Source organism: Schistocerca cancellata, chromosome 9 (assembly GCF_023864275.1).
Source record: "Schistocerca cancellata isolate TAMUIC-IGC-003103 chromosome 9, iqSchCanc2.1, whole genome shotgun sequence".
Classification (NCBI taxonomy): Eukaryota; Metazoa; Arthropoda; class Insecta; order Orthoptera; family Acrididae; genus Schistocerca; species Schistocerca cancellata.
The window spans coordinates 492,751,163-492,773,212 of record NC_064634.1 but is presented as its reverse complement, the minus strand read 5'-3'; positions in this window follow the sequence as shown (position 1 = coordinate 492,773,212).

The window sequence follows — 22,050 nt, the reverse complement described above, 5'->3', positions numbered from 1 at the left end:
CGACTCACCGTGCTTTTGTCCACTGCCAGATCACCGTAGACATTCTGCAAGCGCCTATGAATATCTGAGATGCCCTGGTTTTCCGCCAAAAGAAACTCGATCACTGCCCGTTGTTTGCAACGCACATCCGTTACAGACGCCATTTTAACAGCTCCGTACAGCGCTGCCACCTGTCGGAAGTCAATGAAACTATACGAGACGAAGCGGGAATGTTTGAAAATATTCCACAAGAAATTTACGGTTTTTTCAACCAAAATTGGCCGAGAAAAAAAAAATGTTGCATTACTTATTGAACTGCCCTCGTATTTTATGCTTTATTCTTTAGCGTACCATTACGCTATTGTACAAATAATGCTAATTTCTCCATAATTTGCACAAAGGTACGGTTTCCGTGGTTATGTATGGATGGCACAATAGTATGAAAAACGGAACTGATTTCCAGAGGCAGACAAGCGCCCACCTCCTGCACGCAGGCTCTGCGGCCGAAACGCACAGTGGATGATGGGCGCGGCCATCTTGCCGGACGCGCTCCCACGCACTGACGCCCACGCACGCACGTCCCACCGGCCAGCTACGTCCGGAGAAGATTCAATAAACATACAGGAGGGGAAACCGCCGAGCTGCTGGCGGACGCGGCAGAACGCAACGCAGCGCAACGGAGCGACGTAATCCGGCGCCCGGGCAGGTCGAAGCGGGCCGACATTACGCAATTATAAACTCTGAATAATAATGCGGCCAGGCGGGCGGTGCGGCCGCCCCATATTAGCGCGGCCCACACGAGTGGGATAGGCGGGGGAAAAAAGGCAGCACGCGGGCAGTGGCACCCGCCGGCAGATTGGACTGCCCGGCGGCTGCGTGCGATACGCGCTCGATGCGTCCGGGATCGTGCGTGCGCCGACACGCAGATACGGCGCGCATTCCGTACGTCGCTCTGCACCAGTTATTCCCGCTCTCCGGAAACTACCACGACTGCCGCGGCACCACAACAACAAATATTTTTGAAAAATAATTCCCACGCTCGGTTCGCTTGGACAATAGTTCTTTTTTTTGTCCCAGTCGGGCAAAAAAAAAAAAAGATTGCGTTTTATTCCTGTGTGTGGGAAAACTACACATTCACCAACGCTGTGAACTCTGGCCACTCATGCATACGAGAGTAAAACCTGTATGGAGGGCTGTAAGAAGATATATTGATTCATACACATCATGATATACACTGACGGAAAAAATCGTAACACAAAATGTAATTGATGTAGAGAAATTAAATTTTCGGGAATACGTTTGTATACGTACCATATTTTAGTAATTAACATTTCATGATCACAGGTTAATGCAAGCGCGAGATAACCCATTGCAGATGTGGAATGCTGATACATTAATAACCCGTGTAACCACCAGAATGTTGAACGCAAACGTGCGTGCGTAATCTTTTACAGATGCCGAATGTCAGTTTGTGGGCTGGAGGTCTTTTTTCAAATTGCAAGAGAGATGTAGCGGACTTTGTATCGTTTCCAGAGAAAATTACGAGGAGGTAGTCTCTTTTCGTCTCCCATTAAATTTATTTACAAGATTTACATTATTTACAGGATTGCCAATAGTATGACGTGCATTAAACACTTTTCAGGACATATGTAAGTCCCTATGACAGTGTCATTTATTTCATCACTGTTATTTCTGTGCGTAGATCACATAAGCTAGAAACCATTTTGTGTTGCCACCAATTCGCAATACTCTCGTCAGTTTTAACTGATGACCTCTTTCTTCTTTTCTCATCGATATTTAAAATTAACGCGCCAAACTGGTGGGCGTGGTACTGTGCCTCTTGTCGAAGGGTTTTTACTAAAATGTAAACATTGGGATGAACTTTTGATATTAACATGTTCATTCTTCGAGTCCAGAGACGTTTTTAGTTCAAAAATGGCTCTGAGCACTATGGGACTTAACATCTATGGTCATCAGTCCCCTAGAACTTAGAACTACTTAAACCTAAATAACCTAAGGACAGCACACAACACCCAGCCATCACGAGGCAGAGAAAATCCCTGACCCCGCCGGGAATCGAAGCCGGGAACCCGGGCATGGGAAGCGAGAACGCTACCGCACGACCACGAGATGCGGGCGTTTTTAGTTCGATGGCGTCTTCCACTGCAGTTCCGCAAATTTATGGCATATGCTTGTTATCGAGCCACTGGTCCACAAAACAGTTATAGAAATCCTGAAGCTTTTGGTTTTCAGTGGAGCTCTCCAGAATACAGAGTCAACCATCATACAGCATTTCCGGAGGCAGATGTGTTGAACCTGAACACATTCTCAAGTGACAGCGAATCACTTCGTTGTCCTTATAGGCAGGAATGTGGCCACCGCACTACTTGTTTCCACGAACCCTGATTAAAGTGATAAGTTCTTTTAGAAAACAAACTTGTTACTGACTGGGCGATAGCAATTTCGAAATCCATCTTGAGAGACGCTAGGTTCAGTCCAGGCTTTAAGAAAACGATCATATGTTTTCCGCTTTTTGTTCCGTTGCAACACCTGTAACAGTGTTTGATTCCTTCCCAGCTATTTCTAATATCAGCGTTAAGTATGAACAATTGTCCAAATTGATTCCTCGAACTCTTGAACTTTCCGCTCACAAAGAATGATTCACAGATTAATATCATGATTTTTATCATTTTTCTGGCAAACACCAACAGTTTACCATTCTCTCCTCTGTTGTCATCTGCAAGTAAAAATTTGCTGTCATCGTTCATTAGTAAATTATTGTTCATTGCACTTGATGGGTCAATACAGGGACGATTAAAGCAGATTGTGGATCCCGCTGGAGTTGCCATCCGATGATGTCCCGTATGTGCTCGACTGGAAACAGACCTGGTGGTAAAGCAGGCCAATGCAACATGTCGACATTCTGTAGAGCGTGTTGGGTTATAACAGCGATATGTGGGCGAGCGTCATCCTGCTGGAAAGCACTCCCTGGAAGACCGTTTATCAGTGCAGCACAAAAGGGGGAATCACCAGACTGACGTAGAAATGTGCAGTCAGGGTCCGCGGGATAATTCGAGAGTGCTCCTGCTGTCGTAGCACATCGCACCCCTTACAAGGGAACCTCCCCATCGCACCCCTCTCAGATTTACTTATAAGTTGGCACAGTGGATAGGCCTTGAAAAACTGAACACAGATCAATCGAGAAAATAGGAAGAAGTTGTGTGGAACGATGAAAAAAATAAGCAAAATATACAAACTGAGTAGTCCATGTGTAACATAGGCAATATCAAGGATACACTGAGCTTAGGCCCGCTGTGGTCCCGTGGCTAGCGTGAGCAGCTCCGGTATGAGAGGTCCTTGGTTCAATCTTCCCTCGGGTAAAAATTTTAATTTTTTATTTTCAGACAATTATCAAAGTTCAGGCACTCACATATAATCAACTCTCCAAAATTCCAGGAAATGTTCAGATTGGCTTGGACATATGCAGGATTTGACGGTCTACACACGGAAAAATTTGAAAAAGGTTAAAAACATATGTTTTGACAGAGCACAGAGAAAACTGTGCGACTGTGAAACTGTTGCATTAATTTGTTGCAGTTTATGTGACAAATTCTTATGTTTTCATCACTTTTTTGGGAGTGATTATCACATCCACAAGAAAACCTAAACCGGGCAAATTAGAATAATCTTTTTACCCATTCGCCAAGTGTACAAGTTAGGTGGGTCGACAACATATTTCTGTCATGTGACGCACATGCCGTCACCAGTGTCGTATAGAATATATCAGACGTGTTTTCCTGTGGAGGAATCGGTTGACCTATGACCTTGCAATCAAATGTTTTCTGTTCCCATTGGAGAGGCACGTCCTTTCGTCTACTAATCGCACGGTTTTGCGGTGCGGTCGCAAAACACAGACACTAAACTTATTACAGTGAACAGAGACGTCAATGAACGAACGGACAGATCATAACTTTGCGAAAATAAAGAAAAAAAATTTTCACTCGAGGGAAGACTTGAACCAAGAACCTCTCGTTCCGCAGTTGCTCACGCTAACCACGGGACCACGGCGCTCCTACGTTTGCGTTATCCTTGATGTTGCCTATCTTGCACATGGACTACTCAGTTTGTATATTTTGCTTATTTTTTCATAGTTCCACACAACTTCTTCCTGTTTTCTAGATTGATCTGTGTTCAGTTTTTGAAGGCCTATCCACTGTGCCAACTTATAACTAAATCTGCGGGGGGTGCGATGGGGTGGTTCCCTTGTTAGACCAAGTGTACGTTCAGTCTGTCTGGCACGCAGAAAGGTTGGTTGCTGGTCTTCAACTGGCTTTCTCCTTTCCAATACACGGCCATCACCGGCACCGAGGCAGAATCTCCTTTTATCAGTAAACGCAGCAGACCTGCAACCTTCTCTCCAGAGAGCTCCCTCTTGACACCATTGAAGTCGCAAACGGTGGTGGTTTGGGATCAGTGGAATAGCACGCCGCAGGGCGTCTGGCTCGGAGCTGACCATGAAGAAACCGATTTCTAACAATTCGCTGTGTCACTGTTGTGCCAACTGCTGATCAAACTGCTGCTGCAGACCATGCGTCGAACACGATGGTCGTCCCTCTTGGTAGTGCCACGTGATCGTCCGCAGGCTGGTCTTCTTGCGACCGTACGTTCCAGCGACCACCGCTGCCAGCAATAATGTTCAGTCGCTGCATTCCTGCCAGTCCTTTCTGCGGTATCGAGAAAGGAACATCCAGCTTTTCGTAGCCCAGTTGCACGATCTCGTTCAAACTCATTGAGGTTTTAATAATGGCATCTTTGCTGCTTTAAAGGCATTCTTGACATCAGCTAATCACGCCCAATCTCAAAGGTAACTAGCGCTCTCGACCGTCGAAGCCTGTATTTAAAGTAAACCTGATTGGAGTCCTCATAGTGGAGCTACTGAAGATGATGTTTGGTTTGTGGAGTGCTCAGCTGCGTGGTCATCATTGCCCGTACAAAATGGTTCAAATGGCTCTGAGCACTGTGGGGCTTAACGTCTATGGTCATCAGTCCCTTAGAACTAGTTAAACCTAACTAACCTAAGGACAACACCCAGCCATCACGAGGCAGAGAAAATCCCTGACCCCGCCGGGAATCGAATCCGGGAACCCGGGCGTGGGAAGCGAGGACGCTACCGCACGACCACGAGATGCGGGCACTGCCCGTACAACGACCCAATTTTTACACAGTCCAAATTTTTTCACAGTCCAGTCTAGTCACTGTCACGAACGATGATGATGATGATGATGATGATGATGATGTTGTTGATGATGATGATGATGATGATGAAATGATGAGGACAACACAAACAACCAGTCCGCGGGCAGAGAAAATCCCCAACCCCGTCGGGGATCGTACCCCGGACACAATGATCCAGAAGCAGCAACGCTAGCCACTAGACCGAGAGCTGCGGACGTAGTGGAGCTACTGGCGCCACTATTATATGACTGGTGCGAAATCTGAATAGACATAATCTCTCAGATGTAGAATCAGTTACCAATTTTCGTTTCTGCCGCACAATTCCTTCTTGGTGTTGCTATTTTTTTTTCGTCAGTGTTGAAATTTGACGCCAGTTTGGCGACAGGATGAAGTGATTGGTGCTCCACAAACAACATTAGTTCTGCATAATTTCTTGCTTCAGAGATTTCTCATTATACCAACAGTTTTAACAACCAGCACCGATAAAATTACGTATTTTTCAAATTGCAAGAGAGGCGGTCGTCTCTTTTCGTCTCCCATTAAATTTATTTACAAGATTTACATTATTTACAGGGTTGCCAATAGTATGACGTGCATTAAACTCTTTTCCGGACATCCCGACGTCCCTGTGACCATGACATTTATTTCGTCACTGTAATTTCATTGTGTAGGTCACACAAGCTAGAAACCACCAATTCGCAATACTCTCGTCAGTTTTAACAGATGACCTCTTTCTTCTTTTCCCATCGATATTTAAAATTAACGGGCCGAGATGGTGGGCGTAGTGCTGTACCTCTTGTCGAAGGGCTTTTACTGAAGAGTAACCGGCGGGAGTGGCCGAGCGGTTCTAGGTGCTACAGTCTGGAACCGCGCGAGCGCTACTGTCGCATGTTCGAATCCTGCCTCGGGCATGGATGTGTGCGATGTCCTTAGGTTAGTTAGGTTTAAGTAGTTCTAAGTTCTAGGAGACTGATGACCTCAGAAGTTAAGTCCCATAGTGCTCAGAGCCATTTGAACCATTTGAACTAAAGAGTAAACATCTGGACAAACTTCTGATATTATGTTCATTCTTCGCGTCGACACTTCAGAGACGGTTTTAGTGGCGATGGCGTCTTCCGCTGCAGTTCCGCATATTTTTGGCATATGCTTGTTATCGAGCCACTGGTCCACAAAATAGTTGTAGAAATCCTGAACCTTTTGGTTTTCAGGGGAACTCTCCAAAATACAGAGTTAACCATCATCCAGCATTTCCGTAGGCAAATGAGTTGAAGCTGAACACGTTCTCATGTGACAGCGAATCACTTCATTGTCCTTATAAGCAGGAATGAGGCCGCAGCACTGTACTTGTTTCCACGAACACTGACAACTTGGGAAACAAACATGTTACTGACTGGACGATAGCAGTTTCGAATTCCATCTTGAGAGACGTCAGGTTCAATCCAGGCTTTAAGAAAACAATCATATGTTTCCCGCATTTTTTCGGTGGCAACACTTGCAACAGTGTTTGATTCCTTCTCAGCTATTTATAATATCAGCGTGAAGTATGAACAATTGTCCAAACTGGTTCCTCGAACTCTTGAACGTTCCATTCACAAAGAATAATACCATGATGCCATAAACATGAAAATGTTAACTTGATATGACCAGCTCCAACGAATGTGTATTGAACGGTGGCCAAAACGAATCTATGGACGTCGAAGACCACTTATGAGTTGGAAGCAAGATGATAATCATGCGATATGCAAGGTGTAGCGGAAATAAGTGCAAGCATTTTTGTATGTGGTTCCATAATATGTACACACATCAGTCTTTTGGTAGTTATTTCTCTCCGTCGAACACTCTTCCGACAAACTCGCCACGAACTTTACTACCTGATGTTTTCTGCACAGTCACAACTGCACTGTTAAGTAGACTGCAGCTGTCAGTGTACAACAACAGTTCTGCCTCCACGGTTCCGCACTTCAACACCTGACCTTCTCTCCAGGGAAAAACAAGCATTAGTGGAGTGCTGTACCTGAAGATAATAATCAGCCTATAAACACACGACTTGTAATAGCTGTACTTATTCGTCTGGGAGTGATGTAAATACTGATTTAGTGTCGTTCAAATCATCATCATGTCACCAATAGAAATACCTGCACTTGTATCTGTTACACCCTGTATACATAATTACTTTAACTTGAGGACGTTGACAAGCCAAATACTCACGAACGAGAAATTTGTGAGCAGATGCACTGTAGCGATGCAAAATCCAGAATTGTTTCGCCACAAATCTAGACGGTTTTTCTGTTTCGTGGATTGTAAGCAGTACTCCTTATTGTTCATTCGACCTGGCGACAAGAATTCCTGTTGCACTAAGCCTTTAAAACCACAGAACACACTAAGCATAACTTTCATATCTGAAGGAACTTGTCGACATTTCTTTGGTACCTGCGGTCCAGAAGGCTTCCACTGAGACGACGGATCAATGTTTTAGACGTCAGATCCGTAAAATCACCACCTATTACGGCGCTTTTCAGTAGTTCTGCATCGTTCTTGACTTCATCTGTCAACTGATGAGCAACACTACGATTTCGCCACTGTTGTTTTTTCCGAAATTCAGCTGAACGCTGACTACTAAAATAGTCTTCAGTCTCTTTTTAGTAATTCATGATCGACTTCAGGGCTACCGGCCATATCCTTAGAAGTCCCTGTTACATCTTTCTACTAGGGTCAGATCCTGCTGGGCCATCAGCGTTCAGCACAGTAAAGCTGCTCCCACATCACGACTCGAGAAATGACCCTTCAGTGGTCGGTGGTGTAGACACAGGGTTTGCAGTGTACGCTACTGTTGGACGTCAATAACAGCAAGGTGTGATCCTAGGAAAAAACATGCCCCATATCGACTACATGTACACTGATCAGCCAGAACATTGTGACATAGTATCGATATAAACCCGTCCAGGCGATAACAGAGTCACCTGGCAAGGAATGACTGCTAGTCAGACACACGCACCGTACCTGTAGTATCGGTGAGCCTGCTGTCTGTGCCGGCCGCTGCGGCCGAGCGGCTCTAGGCGCTTCAGTTCGTCCTGCTGCTACGGTCTCAGGTTCGAATCCTGCCTCGGGCATGGATGTGTATAATGTCCTTAGGTTCGTTAGTTTAAATAGTTCTAAGTCCAGGGGACTGATGACCTCAGATGTTAAGTCGGAAATGGCATATGCTCTGCGTACCAAAGTTCTAAGGACGCCTCTGCGTTGGTGTGGTGGATGACAACTCTTAGAATGCAGATACCGATCTGTGTGCGTCAGCTTTTGGTGAACACTATGTCGTAAAGTACCATCTGGTTTTTTATAAAGCATAACGTCTAAAAATGGAAGCATCCCATCACTTTCAACCTCTATGGTAAATTTAATGCGGGGACGAAGTGGTGAAGCCGGCCGGAGTGGCCGAGCGGTTCTAGGCACAACAGTCTGGAACTGCGCTACCACTACGGTCGCAGGTTCGAATCCTGCGTCGAGCATGGATGTGTGTGATGTCCTTAGGTTTGTTAGGTTTAAGTAGTTCTAAGTCTCATAGTGCTTAGAGCCATTTGAACCTGCTGGCCATGTGTAGAATAGAGATGGGCAAAACTGTTCTTTTCAGAGATTGGATCAGAACTGTTCACTCCCTGAAATGAATTAGCTCTTTTTCATGACTCACCACTCATTTACAATATAAAATAAATGGAAGGCACATTGCCCTTTAAACTTGGTTTATTCCAGTACTATACCTGTATTTTGATCTTATTTGATCCTATTTTGAAGTAACACAGATAATGAGTAAGAATTTTGTATTGTTTATTGAAATTTCCACGATATGACAGTTTTTGATTATTGATTTATTTTGCACTATCGTGGTTTTTTGGGTGATCGGAAAATGTTGTAACTTGAGATTTACATTAACAATATAATTGGCTATAACGTATTAAAATTTCATTAACCTCATACAAATACATCGCAAGCCATATATTTTTAAAGTGAACGTTTCCTTTCGAAGACGCCTAAAATCGCAAAATCCGTACCAGAATAAGAAAAAAAAATATAAATTTGACTGTAAAACGAAAGTGCTGCATATAGCCTTACGCAGAATAAAACAAGGAAAATATTGGTGTATCACATTTTGCGATACGTTTATCGGTTCGCTCGTAATTAAAGCGTAAATTCGAGTGTCTATAATAAAAATCCTATAGTAAGAGGAGTCATCAGGAACCTAATCTAATCAGTTTAAACAAATAAAAATAAAATAAAAACAATTGATGTATACATAACATAATAATGTAATATACATAGCGGCATTACTACGAAGAACAATATCCAGTGGGGACGAACTCCGATGCAGAGGCGCTGAGTCGAGCAGGTCGAGCCGCGAGCTGTTTTACTGCGTGAGCTGAGACCGCAGAGACCACAGTGACACCTGAGTCGCTTTGCTCGACGCTCTGGCTAGAGTCGAGACGGTGGGGCGAGCGTTGAGCGGGCGAGTTCCGAGGGAGGGGGTAGCGGTGAACTCACCCGCTCCGAGACAAATAGTTCGTTCCCTTGCGAGCGGGTTTTTGCAAGTAGTTCCTATGTTATCCGCTAGGTGGCTCTCTGTCCTGTTGCTCGCATCAACTGCCCAGAGGGCAGGACGTGCGACTGAAACGATCGCCGACAGAGTGCGATGCGAAGTTACGCTGCGCCAGAACACAAAATCCAATGGGGCACAGCACAATGCAGGCAGCCAAGGTAGAAGCAGGGCAGAGGCCGGCGCTGGCTGTGTTGTGTGGCGTGCACTGTGCTGTGACCAGCAGAGGCGCTGCTGATATGCTCCGTCTCTCTCTCTCTCTCTCTCTCTCTCTCTCTCTGCCGTGGGAAACGTTTGGAGCTACCGTTCTTTTTTTCTGAATCACTGATTGTTCACTCCTTTGAAAGATTGAACTCTATGAATTAGTTCAAGAGCGGATCCCCCATCTCTAGTGTAGAATGGGAATGGCGTGCGATCTACCTGAGTATGACCGAGGGCAGACTATGATGGCCTGGATGCTCGGCGTGAGCATTTCGGAAACTGCACTGCTTGTCGGTTGTTCCAGAAGTGCTCCAGTGTCTTCAACACGTGGCGAAACCAAGGTGAAATCACGTCCAGACGTGGTGGGGTTGGGTAACCACCCCTCATTACAGATGTTGGACGTCGTAGGCTGGGCAGACTGGAAAAACAGGGCTGGAAGTAACTTCAGACTTGAATTCTAGGCAAAGTACAAGTGCGCCTGAACATACAGTGCACCGAACACTCCTAAGGATGGGCCTCCGTGACTGACGACCCATGCATGTGCCAATCTTAACAATACGACAGCGGCAACCACTACTGAAATGGCCACGTGACCATCGGCTCTGGAATTCGACGCAGTGGAAGAATGTTGCATGTTCTGACGAATCTGGATACTTTCTTATCACGCCGATGTGAGAGCGCGTATCCGTCGTCTTCCTGGGGAACAGCTCCTTGACGGTGTACTATGGGACTAAGACAAGGTGGTGGCGCATCCATTATGCTGTGGCGTACATTTATGTGGGCATCCATGGGTCCAGTGGAGCTCATGTAAGGCACCATGACTGCCAAGGAATATCGTACACTGATTTCAGACCACGTACAGCTCCTTCATGATGGTCACGTTTCTCGACGGCAGTGGCATTTTCCAACAAGATAATGTGCCATGTTACAAGGCCAGGAGCGTGATGGAGCAGTTCGAACAACCTATTGGCGAGTTCCAGTTGACGTGCTGGCTCCACAACTCGCCAGATCTCAACCCGATCGAACATATCTAGGATGTGGTTGGACGTGATTTGTGTGACTTGCGTGTGCAGATGTTGTGCGGACTCCCTCCAGCGACTTACCAATGCCTCATTGCTTCCATGCTATGAAGCGTCGCCGATGTTATCCGTGCCAGAGTTGGACGTACCTGTTGTTAGGTAGGTGGTCGTAATGCTCTGACTGATCAGTCTATACACACGAGGTGACTTCAAGAAGTAAGTTATCCATTTCTTCTGGTAAAACTTCCGGGATGTAAGGTCGTGGTCCATGAAACTCTTCAGCTCCTAACGTTTCGTCCAGAGCTGCGCTGGACATCTTCAGAGGGGTGTTTCTCCTCCGGTGAGTCTTGCCGACTGACGGGTCGGACGTCTGAGAGCGACTTATATATCGTAGAAAGTGGGCGTGGAATGAGTTACACGTGATATGCAGAGATAATTTTTGTCAGAGATAAAATTTAGCTATCGATCGTGATCTCGTCACGGATAAAACTGTCTAGCAATTCTGTAGTGCTACTGTCCAAATATCACTAAGTTTCATGGTCTTTTCTTTCCGATTAAAATTACCCCTATGTTTATATATTTCAATTGCTTCTCTACAAAGCCGTGGGTAATAGTTCGTCGTCGTAGATAAAATCGGAAAGAAGAGACCATGAAACTTAGTGATATTTCGACAGTAGCACTACAGAATTGCTAGACAGTTTTATCCGTGACGAGATCACGATCGATAGTTAAGTTTTATCTCTGACAAAAATTATCTCTGCATATCACGTGTAACTCTGGCCACGCCCACTTTCTACGATATATAAGTCGCTCTCAGACGTCCGACCCGTCAGTCGGCAAGACTCACCGGAGGAGAAACACCCCTCTGAAGATGTCCAGCGCAGCTCTGGACGAAACGTTAGGAGCTGAAGAGTTTCATGGACCACGACCTTACATCCCGGAAGGTTTACCAGAAGATATGTCATCCGGTCGTGAAAACCCTCATACTATGACAAGTTATACATTCTTGTGACAGGACAAATAATTTTTATTGAATGCTGCACTTCACTTCATAGAGACACGGGTAAATGACAACACTTTTCAACATCGTCACGAACATTCTGTAACCTTATGCTAGTCGTTGAGTTCCTCCTCGATAGAAATCTGCTCCTTCCTTACGGACCCATTCAAGAACCACTGTCCGAACGCCCTCACAGTTGGAAAATTTCTCTCTCCTCATTGTTGGCAGCATTTCGCTAAGTCTGGACACGACGTAACATTTGGTCCGACATAACGTTTTGCCCACAAAGCTCATACTGTCCTGTTTACATTGGAGTACTTTTCCTGTCCCTGCGTCATTTCAATCCGCAGCGTGAGGCACCTGTTATACGTACCGAAACGCCACTGCCGCTGCAATAAACACGTTCTACATACACTGAGAGCCAAAGAAACTTTTACACCTACCTAATATCGTGTAGCGCCCCCGCCAGCACGCAGAAGTGTCGCAACACGACGTGGCATGGGCTCGTTTAATGCCTGAAGCAATGTTAGAAGGAACTGACACCATGAATGCCGCAGGGCTCTCCATAAATCCGCAAGAGTTCAAAGGGGTGGCGGGCTCTTCTGAGCAGCACTTTGCAGGGCATCCAGGATATGCTCAATAATGTTGTCTGGGGAATTTTGTGGCAGCCGCCTTCTGGACGTGTGGGGTGTCGCATTGTGCTGCTGGAATTGCCTAAGTCCATCGGAATACACAATGGACGTGAATGGATACAGACGACCAGATACAATGCTTTTAAGTCTCACCTGTCAGATACGTATCTAGACGTATCAGGAAAGCCATATAATTACAATTCCTCACGCCCCACACCGTTGTAGAGCCTCCACCAGCTTGAACAGTCCCCTGCTGACATGCAGGGCCCATTCGCTCGATACAATTTGAAACGAGACTCGTCCGACCAGGCAACATATTTCCAGTCATCAGTAGTTCAATGTAGGTGTTGACGAGCACAGGCCACGTGTAAGGCATCAAGGGTACACAAGGCCATATCGATGATGTCTCGTTGAATGAGTCTCACGCTGACATTTGTTGCTGGCCCAGCACTGAAATCTGCAGCAATTTGTGGAAAGGTTGCGCTTCTTTCAACCTTACCGATCCTCTTCAGTCGTCGTTGGTTCCGTTCTTGCAGGATCATTTTCCGGCCTCAGAGACATCGGAGATTTGTGTTTTATCGGATTTTTGACATTCACAGTATACTCGTGAAATGGTCGTACGGGAAAATCCTCACTTCGTTACCTCGGAGATGATGTGTCCCATCGCTCGTGCGCCGACTATAATATTACTTTCAAACGCACCTAATGCGCCAAACACTTGTTGTCTTATATAGGCGTTTGCGACCGCCGTGACGTAATCTGCCTGTTTATGTATCTCTGTATTTGAATACGCATGCCTAAACCAGTTTCTTTGGCGCTTCACTGTACTCTCTGCAGAAATGCAACAGACTTGCTGCTTTTCGTTCGCAAAACGTCAAGGAAAACCTCATCACGGGAGATAAACCATATAGTTTCGTTAGCAAATACTCTAATTATAATTCGGCGATTGTTTACAATTATCTCTTTTACTTTTTCCACGAATTCATCGTTTGATCATGTGTTGGGGCGTCCAGGATGCTAGTCATCATCAACGCCTTAGCGTCTTCTTTGAAGCGCTTAAACCATTTGAAATCTTTGTTTTGCTCGTAGCAGACACATTAAAACCAATAGCTAACATTTCTAAAACATTGCTGCAATTTAGTCCGTTCCTATAGCTAAATTCAATACAGGTTCTCTGATCCATTTTTGGCACAAAATAAATAATCACCGATGCTATCAAAACACACGCAGTTTTCATGACAGCTGACAACAGACTAAATACACTCCTGGAAATGGAAAAAAGAACACATTGACACCGGTGTGTCAGACCCACCATACTTGCTCCGGACACTGCGAGAGGGCTGTACAAGCAATGATCACACGCACGGCACAGCGGACACACCAGGAACCGCGGTGTTGGCCGTCGAATGGCGCTAGCTGCGCAGCATTTGTGCACCGCCGCCGTCAGTGTCAGCCAGTTTGCCGTGGCATACGGAGCTCCATCGCAGTCTTTAACACTGGTAGCATGCCGCGACAGCGTGGACGTGAACCGTATGTGCAGTTGACGGACTTTGAGCGAGGGCGTATAGTGGGCATGTGGGAGGCCGGGTGGACGTACCGCCGAATTGCTCAACACGTGGGGCGTGAGGTCTCCACAGTACATCGATGTTGTCGCCAGTGGTCGGCGGAAGGTGCACGTGCCCGTCGACCTGGGACCGGACCGCAGCGACGCACGGATGCACGCCAAGACCGTGGGATCCTACGTAGTGCCGTAGGGGACCGCACCGCCACTTCCCAGCAAATTAGGGACACTGTTGCTCCTGGGGTATCGGCGAGGACCATTCGCAACCGTCTCCATGAAGCTGGGCTACGGTCCCGCACACCGTTAGGCCGTCTTCCGCTCACGCCCCAACATCGTGCAGCCCGCCTCCAGTGGTGTCGCGACAGGCGTGAATGGAGGGACGAATGGAGACGTGTCGTCTTCAGCGATGAGAGTCGCTTCTGCCTTGGTGCCAATGATGGTCGTATGCGTGTTTGGCGCCGTGCAGGTGAGCGCCACAATCAGGACTGCATACGACCGAGGCACACAGGGCCAACACCCGGCATCATAGTGTGGGGAGCGATCTCCTACACTGGCCGTACACCACTGGTGATCGTCGAGGGGACACTGAATAGTGCACGGTACATCCGAACCGTCATCGAACCCATTGTTCTACCATTCCTAGACCGGCAAGGGAACTTGCTGTTCCAACAGGACAATGCACGTCCGCATGTATCCCGTGCCACCCAACGTGCTCTAGAAGGTGTAAGTCAACTACCCTGGCCAGCAAGATCTCCGGATCTGTCCCCCATTGAGCATGTTTGGGACTGGATGAAGCGTCGTCTCACGCGGTCTGCACGACCAGCACGAACGCTGGTCCAACTGAGGCGCCAGGTGGAAATGGCGAAAGGTGGATATACACTGTACTAGTGCCGACATTGTGCATGCTCTGTTGCCTGTGTCTATGTGCCTGTGGTTCTGTCAGTGTGATCATGTGATGTATCTGACCCCAGGAATGTGTCAATAAAGTTTCCCCTTCCTGGGACAATGAATTCACGGTGTTCTTATTTCAATTTCCAGTAGTGTATTCATTGTGGTCAACACTGTACGGATACTTTTCTGATTTGTGTTTACCAACAAACAGAACAAAAATATCGTGCGAGTGCACGAGCGCACAAGAAGCTACAACAAGCGTAATAACAGAATTCCCATTACTTTTTGGAAAACACCTCGTAAACCCATGTATTAGACAAGGCTGCAGGTCTGTATTTCCAGTGTTCAAATAACGTCGTGATCGCAAGGTGAAAAATGTGACCCAACCGGGATTTGATTCCGCAACTTCTGTGTTTCCAATGAGACGCTCTACCTTTTTCTTCTTTTTTTTTAACCTACTGAATACCAAGTACAGGTCTTTTTTAAAGATGTCTTTGTCGATTGATAATCTGTTAATTTAAAGAATAGGAAAATTTTAGATACAAGATAGTAGTCCTCCAGCTAGTTTTTAACCCATAATTGATACAGCTGCCACACAAGACGACAATCACGTTACCGCTTTTTTTGAGCGTTTTCCGCACAAAACGGCCACATTACCACATTTTTCCTTAGTTTCTAGCTCGAAGCTATACACTTTCTTTAACATCCCACGCAAGCCCACAAAAGCAAACGCATGCCTTCGACATACTATTCCTCAGATGCCATACATTCTAAACAATGTAGCCAATGTTGATACATATATTAACCACCACCCTGTCTGATAAACGTGATATTTAGCATGTTAGCAAAAGTCTGCAAAATCATTCCGATATCTAGTAATTGCGAGGCGTTCCAGTAGCTATCGATAACATTTAATCTTTTCATGAGACGTAAAGCAAACACTACAACCTGTCCATATTGCCCCTGAACAATTTTTGCTCTGAATGAATACTTGTCCTTCCTTGGTTCTATTCACAGTACTTTTTACGAAACCAGAGGTGACAGTATGTAGCCGACTGCAAGAGTCTGTTTATTTTGTTCTCAAGTCGATCACAAAAATGTAATTATTTAGGTTGAGTCCACTGAAACAAAAACAACGGGAATTAAAAGTCTCGCACTCGTTTGTCGAGCTTCAAAGCCAGAACGTATTGTCCACCCAGATACAGGGGCTGACACACGCGTTTTCCCCTTGAATATAATTTTCAGTGAGTTCACCAGCGAACTGCACAAGTAATGGATCTTCAAGCATGGTGCTCATTAAATCAGTCCACCGCTCGTGGTCGTGCGGTAGCGTTCTCGCTTCCCACGCCCGGGTTCCCGGGTTCGATTCCCGGCGGGGTCAGGGATTTTCTCTGCTTCGTGATGACTGGGTGTTGTGTGATGTCCTTAGGATAGTTAGGTTTAAGTAGTTCTAAGTTCTAGGGGACTGATGACCATATATGTTAAGTCCCATAGTGCTCAGAGCTCATTAAATCACAAAAAAGCATGTTACAATCAATTTAGAGAGAAATGAAGCAATTTCTGTTAATCGCAATTGGCTTTACTTCTTTTTCTATTGTGCTTGCGACTCATTTGTATTGAAAATTGCTTACGACGGCGATTTCCAACGCGACTAACCAGATATGATGACATTTTAGTCTACACATTTTAGCGTTACAGTTACCCTTATCCGAGTATCTCCAACCCTATTTACGAATAGATTTCACCATCCTGTAACACCAGAACGTCATGTTTTATGAAGTAGAAGAGTCTAGTGTCTTTCAATATACATTACTTCACTCCTCCCTCTTTATACATAACCTCTTGTGATGTCTTGTGTTCTGTCGGATTTCAGGGTCGTCCATGCACAATATTTTGACAAAGTTGTCGAAGTACTCAGCATGGCGGCACTGATATCCATCAACACAACCGACACCTCAAAAGGTCAACAGACAGTTGGGAACGCTTGAAGAATGACACCAACGTACATGTCTGACAGCATTTTTCACTGGTCCATCTTCTAAGTAGTAGAAGTGTGATCGCCAATGCTGTCAGCTACAAGCCACATGGTTGTAAGGGACGCTGCGTTACGCACCTGCTTGTCAGAAAGTCTGTGTCAGGGTCAAGTTACGGAATACGAGCAGGCGGTCCGTTCTTCGACCTTGTAGTGAAACTGGAAAGCGGTCCACGTTCATATTCTTTGGTGAACTAGACGATACAGCATTCTAATAAACAACACCATATACTATTTAAATAAAAATTCGATAGACTAGTATTGCTCATACGATTTATTGGATCAATCTCCTGTTACTTATTACCAGCAAGTGGTTTATATTAGCAGGTCATATGTGTGAATATCAAACGCTTTTGTGAAGTATGCTCGCATTTGAATGATCTTCAACAATGAAAGTTAGTATACATTGTCATTTGTTCATATATTTCTTTGTTCTAGAAATTTTCTTTGTTATAATACATTTGTAAGTTATATCGTGTATTACTGGAAGAAGTTTACATGATAAAACAAATATGTGGCATAATTTAAATAATGTGGTTGCCACTGAAATGTTGCCACCTAGAAATGAGATATACAGTTGTTAATAATAAATAGTCCAAAAACATAATATTCTTTGCGCAAGATCTAAATCTTAATATGAACAAAATACTATAATGAAATTGTGAATTTCAGCCGAAATTGTGCTGAAATAAATTATTATTTGCAGAGACTCTCAACGCGTAGGATATGACTTTGATGTATGTTCTTTATTGTAAACCTTTTTGGTGGATGATAATTTTACGTTGGACTCCCTTGTGTGAATGTGTTGAGAACGTACGGCATGTAATTTGTTATGATATGATTTTAAAAAGTATAAAAAACTAGTAACCATGTGGAAGAACACACGTGAAGGTCTGTGAAAAATTCGTTTAGAAATGTGTGCGGAGTAGTTCTAAATGTGGCAAAGAAAAACTCTTTTTGAGGTCAGGACTCTGTGATTGGACAACTGTACCACCAACAAGTATGATGGCTGATGGAGAGGCAATGCAGTACTAGCAGAAGAAATTACCAGTTACTATAACGTGGATTTGAAGTTGTTTTCAAAGTTCTCTTTTTTCTCTCAATATATGAGAAAATTGAATGCAAAGTGGATGACGTAAGGTGTCTGCGAGGTTAGCAAAATAATAATATTATTACTATTTGTACACAGCAGTAATAATTGGGGAGTTACAATCTATTCTGAATATTCAGAGTCTTTATCCGCGCCTAGGGGTGGTCGAGGCGAAGGTCGCGGAGTAATGGCGGCTGTGTTGGGAGTGAAGTGGAAGCGGTTCTTTCGGAGGTGTGGGAGTGTGGCGGTAAACAAACGGTGTTGGTGAGAGCAGACGAGGGCAGAGCGGCCCTGGCTCAGGGTGTGGGTGTGGGTGTGGGTGTGGGGCTGGCGCTGACTGCAGCTGGAGAGCTGGAGCGCTGGAGCGCTGGAGCCGGCCCGTGTGGCGATCAATACGCCCGCGGCTGCTGCCGCCGCCGCCGCCGCCTCCGCCGCTGCCGTCGCATCACACCTCGGCGACACCAGAGAGGTCCCAGAACTGCCCAGCGCCCCGCACCACTGCTGTCTGAGCAGCTGCCGGCCGCCTCCGAGTGACGTCACGGGCCTACCGCGATACCAACCTCACAAGTGAATGGTCTAGTCCGTCACGTCGAAACTTACCCCCAAATTTTTCTCCCACAAAGAATACACGGAAAGAGATGCACTGTCAAAATTTTATCTGCTAAGGCGCACTGTAAGTATTTAAAAAAGTTACTCATTTTTGCCGCACGAAGAGCTCCGTACAACAGTGGCTCGTAGAGTCTTTCACTAGCGTGCGACTCTCTGAATGAGCAGACAGCCGTGACAAGAGCAAGTACCACCGCGTGCAACAAATTCCAGAGTACACACACGCGAAATTTAACATCCTAAATTGCCGGCCGCGGTGGTCTAGTGGTTCTAGGCGCGCAGTCCGGAACCGCGGGACTGCTACGGTCGCAGGTTCGAATCCTGCCTCGGGTATGGATGTGTGTGATGTCCTTAGGTTAGTTAGGTTTAAGTAGTTCTGAGTTCTAGGGGACTGATGACCACAGAAGTTAAGTCCCATAGTGCTCAGAGCCATTTCAACCATTTGAACATCCTAAACCATACCAAAAGAGTCTCAAATATTTAATTTTTTTTAATAACTTGCGGTTGCAAATGTACAGTGTGGTGACAAAAGTAATGAGATAGCAATATGCGTATACACAATGTGATCAAAAGTATCCGGACACTCCCAGAAACATACGTTTTTCATATTAGGTGCAATGTACTGCCACCTACTGCCAGGTACTGCATATCAGCGACCTCAGTAGTCATTAGACATCGTGAGACAGCAGAATGGGGTGCACCGCGGAACTCACGGACTCCGAATGTGGTCAGGTAATTGGGTGTCACTTGTGTCGTAAGTCTGTAAGCGAGATTTCCACACTACTAAACATCCCTAGGTCCACTGCTTCCGATGTGATAGTGTAGTGAAGGGACACGTATTGCACAAAAGCGTACAGGACAACCTCGTGTGACAGAGACTGCCGACAGTTGAAGAGGATCGTAATGTGTAATAGGCAGACCTCTGTCCTTACCATCACACAGGAATTCCAAACTGCATGAGGATCTACTGCAAGTAGTATGACAGTTAGGCGAGATATGAGAAAACATGGCTGCTCATCACGCCGGTAAATGACAAATGACGCCTAGCTTGGTGTAAGGAGTGAAAACATTGGACGATTGAACAGTGGAAAAACGTTGTGTGGAGTGACGAATCATGGTACACAATGTGGTGATCCGATGGCATGGTGTGGGTACGGCGAAAGCTCGGTAAACGTTATCTGCCAGCGTGTGTAGCGCCAACAGTGAAATTCGGAGGCGGTGATGTTATGGTGTGGTTGTGTTTTCCATGGAGGGGGCTTGCACCCCTTGTTGTTTTCCGTAGCACAGCACAGGCCTTCATTGAGGTTTTAAGCACATTCTTGCTTCCCACTGTTGAGGGGCAATTCGGGTATGGCGATTGCATCTTTCGACACTATCGAGCACCTTTGAGATGTTTTGGAACGCCGACTTCGTATTAGGCCTCACCAACCGACATCGAAGCCTCAGTGCAGCAAACCGTGAAGAATGGGCTGTCATTCCCCAAGAAACCTTCCAGCATCTGCTTGAACGTATGCCTGCGAGAGTGGAAGCTGTCATCAAGGGTAAGGGTGGGCCAACACCATATTGAATTCCATCAATACCGATGAAGGGCGCCACGAACTTGTAAGTCACTTTTAGCCACGTGTCTGGATACTTTTGATCACATAGTGTACACAGATGGCGGTAGTATAGCATACACAATATATAAAAGGGAAGTGCGTTGTGGGAGCTGTCATTTGTACTCAGTTGATTCATGTGAAAAGGTTTCGGGCGTGATTATCGCCGCACGAAGGGAACGCGTATTGGTAGATGGAACTAGACGCATGAGAGATTCCATTTCGGAAATCGTTAGTGAATTCAAAATTCCTTGGTAAACGGCGTCGAGAGTGTGCCAAACGGGAAATTCAATTTCAGAAGTCGTTGGTGAATTCAGTATTCACAGTATCAAGAATATACCGAGGACACCAAATGTCGGCCTTTACCCCTCACTACGGACAACGCAGTACCCGACGGTCTTCATTTAACGACCAAGAGCAGCCGCGTTTGCGTAGAGTTGTCAGCTCTAACAGAAAAACAGCACTGCGTGAGATAACTGCATAAATTAGTGTGGGACGTAAGATGAACTTATCCGTCAGGAAAATGCGGCGAAATTTGGCGTTAATGGGCTGTGACAGCGGACGACTAAGGTGAGTGTCTTTGTTAACAGAACGACATCGCCTGCAGCGCCTCTCCTTGGATCGTGACCATACAGATTGGTTCTTAGACGACTGCAAAAACCTGGCCCGATCAGGTCAGTCCCGATTTCGGTTGGCAAGAGCTGACGGTAGGATTCGAGTATGGCGCAGACTCTGTGAGGCCATGGGAGCAAGTTGCCAACAGGGCAGAGAGCAAGCTGGTGATGGGCTATGTTTACATGGAATGGACTGCGTCCTCTCTCCAACTGAACCGAATATTGACTGGAAACGGTTATGTTCCGCTGCTTGGAGACCTTTGCAGCCATTCATGCACTTCATGATCGCAAACAGCGATAGCATTTCACCGGGCCACAATTATTCGCGATTGGTTTGAAGAACATTCTGGACAGTTCGAGTCAATGACTTAGCCACCCAGACCGCCCGACAGGAACCACATCCAACATTTATGTGATGTAATCGAGGGGTCAGCTCGCGTACAACATCCTGCAGCAGGAACATTTTGGCAATTATGGAGGGGTATAGACGTAGCATGGTTGAGTATTGCTCCAGGGGACTTCCAGTGACCTATTGAGTCTATTCCACGTCGTGCTGCTGCACTTCGCCGGGCAAAAGGAGGTCCGACTCGATATTGGGCGGTATCTCACGGATTTTCTCAGCTGACTGTAATTGTTACAAAAGCGAGTAGCAGAGGAAAGAAAATCAAGGCAGTGTATGCCGTTACATTGTAGAGGAGTCTCATCAGTCAGAACATAAATTTGTTGTTAAGAAATATTTTATAACAGTTCCTGTATCGCAGTTCATATGATAATTTTTCAGTTGTAGATGTTTTACTATCAATGAAACAGTTCCATACAGTCATCACAAAAGTGTCTATTGGATGACAAAAACAGACATTTTCCTTATATCAGGGACACCTGATAAAACCAAAATAATGGATTTAGGCACTTCACAGTGGTTCTTCTCCTTTTCACTGCATTACAACTTTGTGTTGATTTTCCTCCATTCTGCCCTACCCATCGCGGTTCTCCACCATCTTCGAACTCTGAGA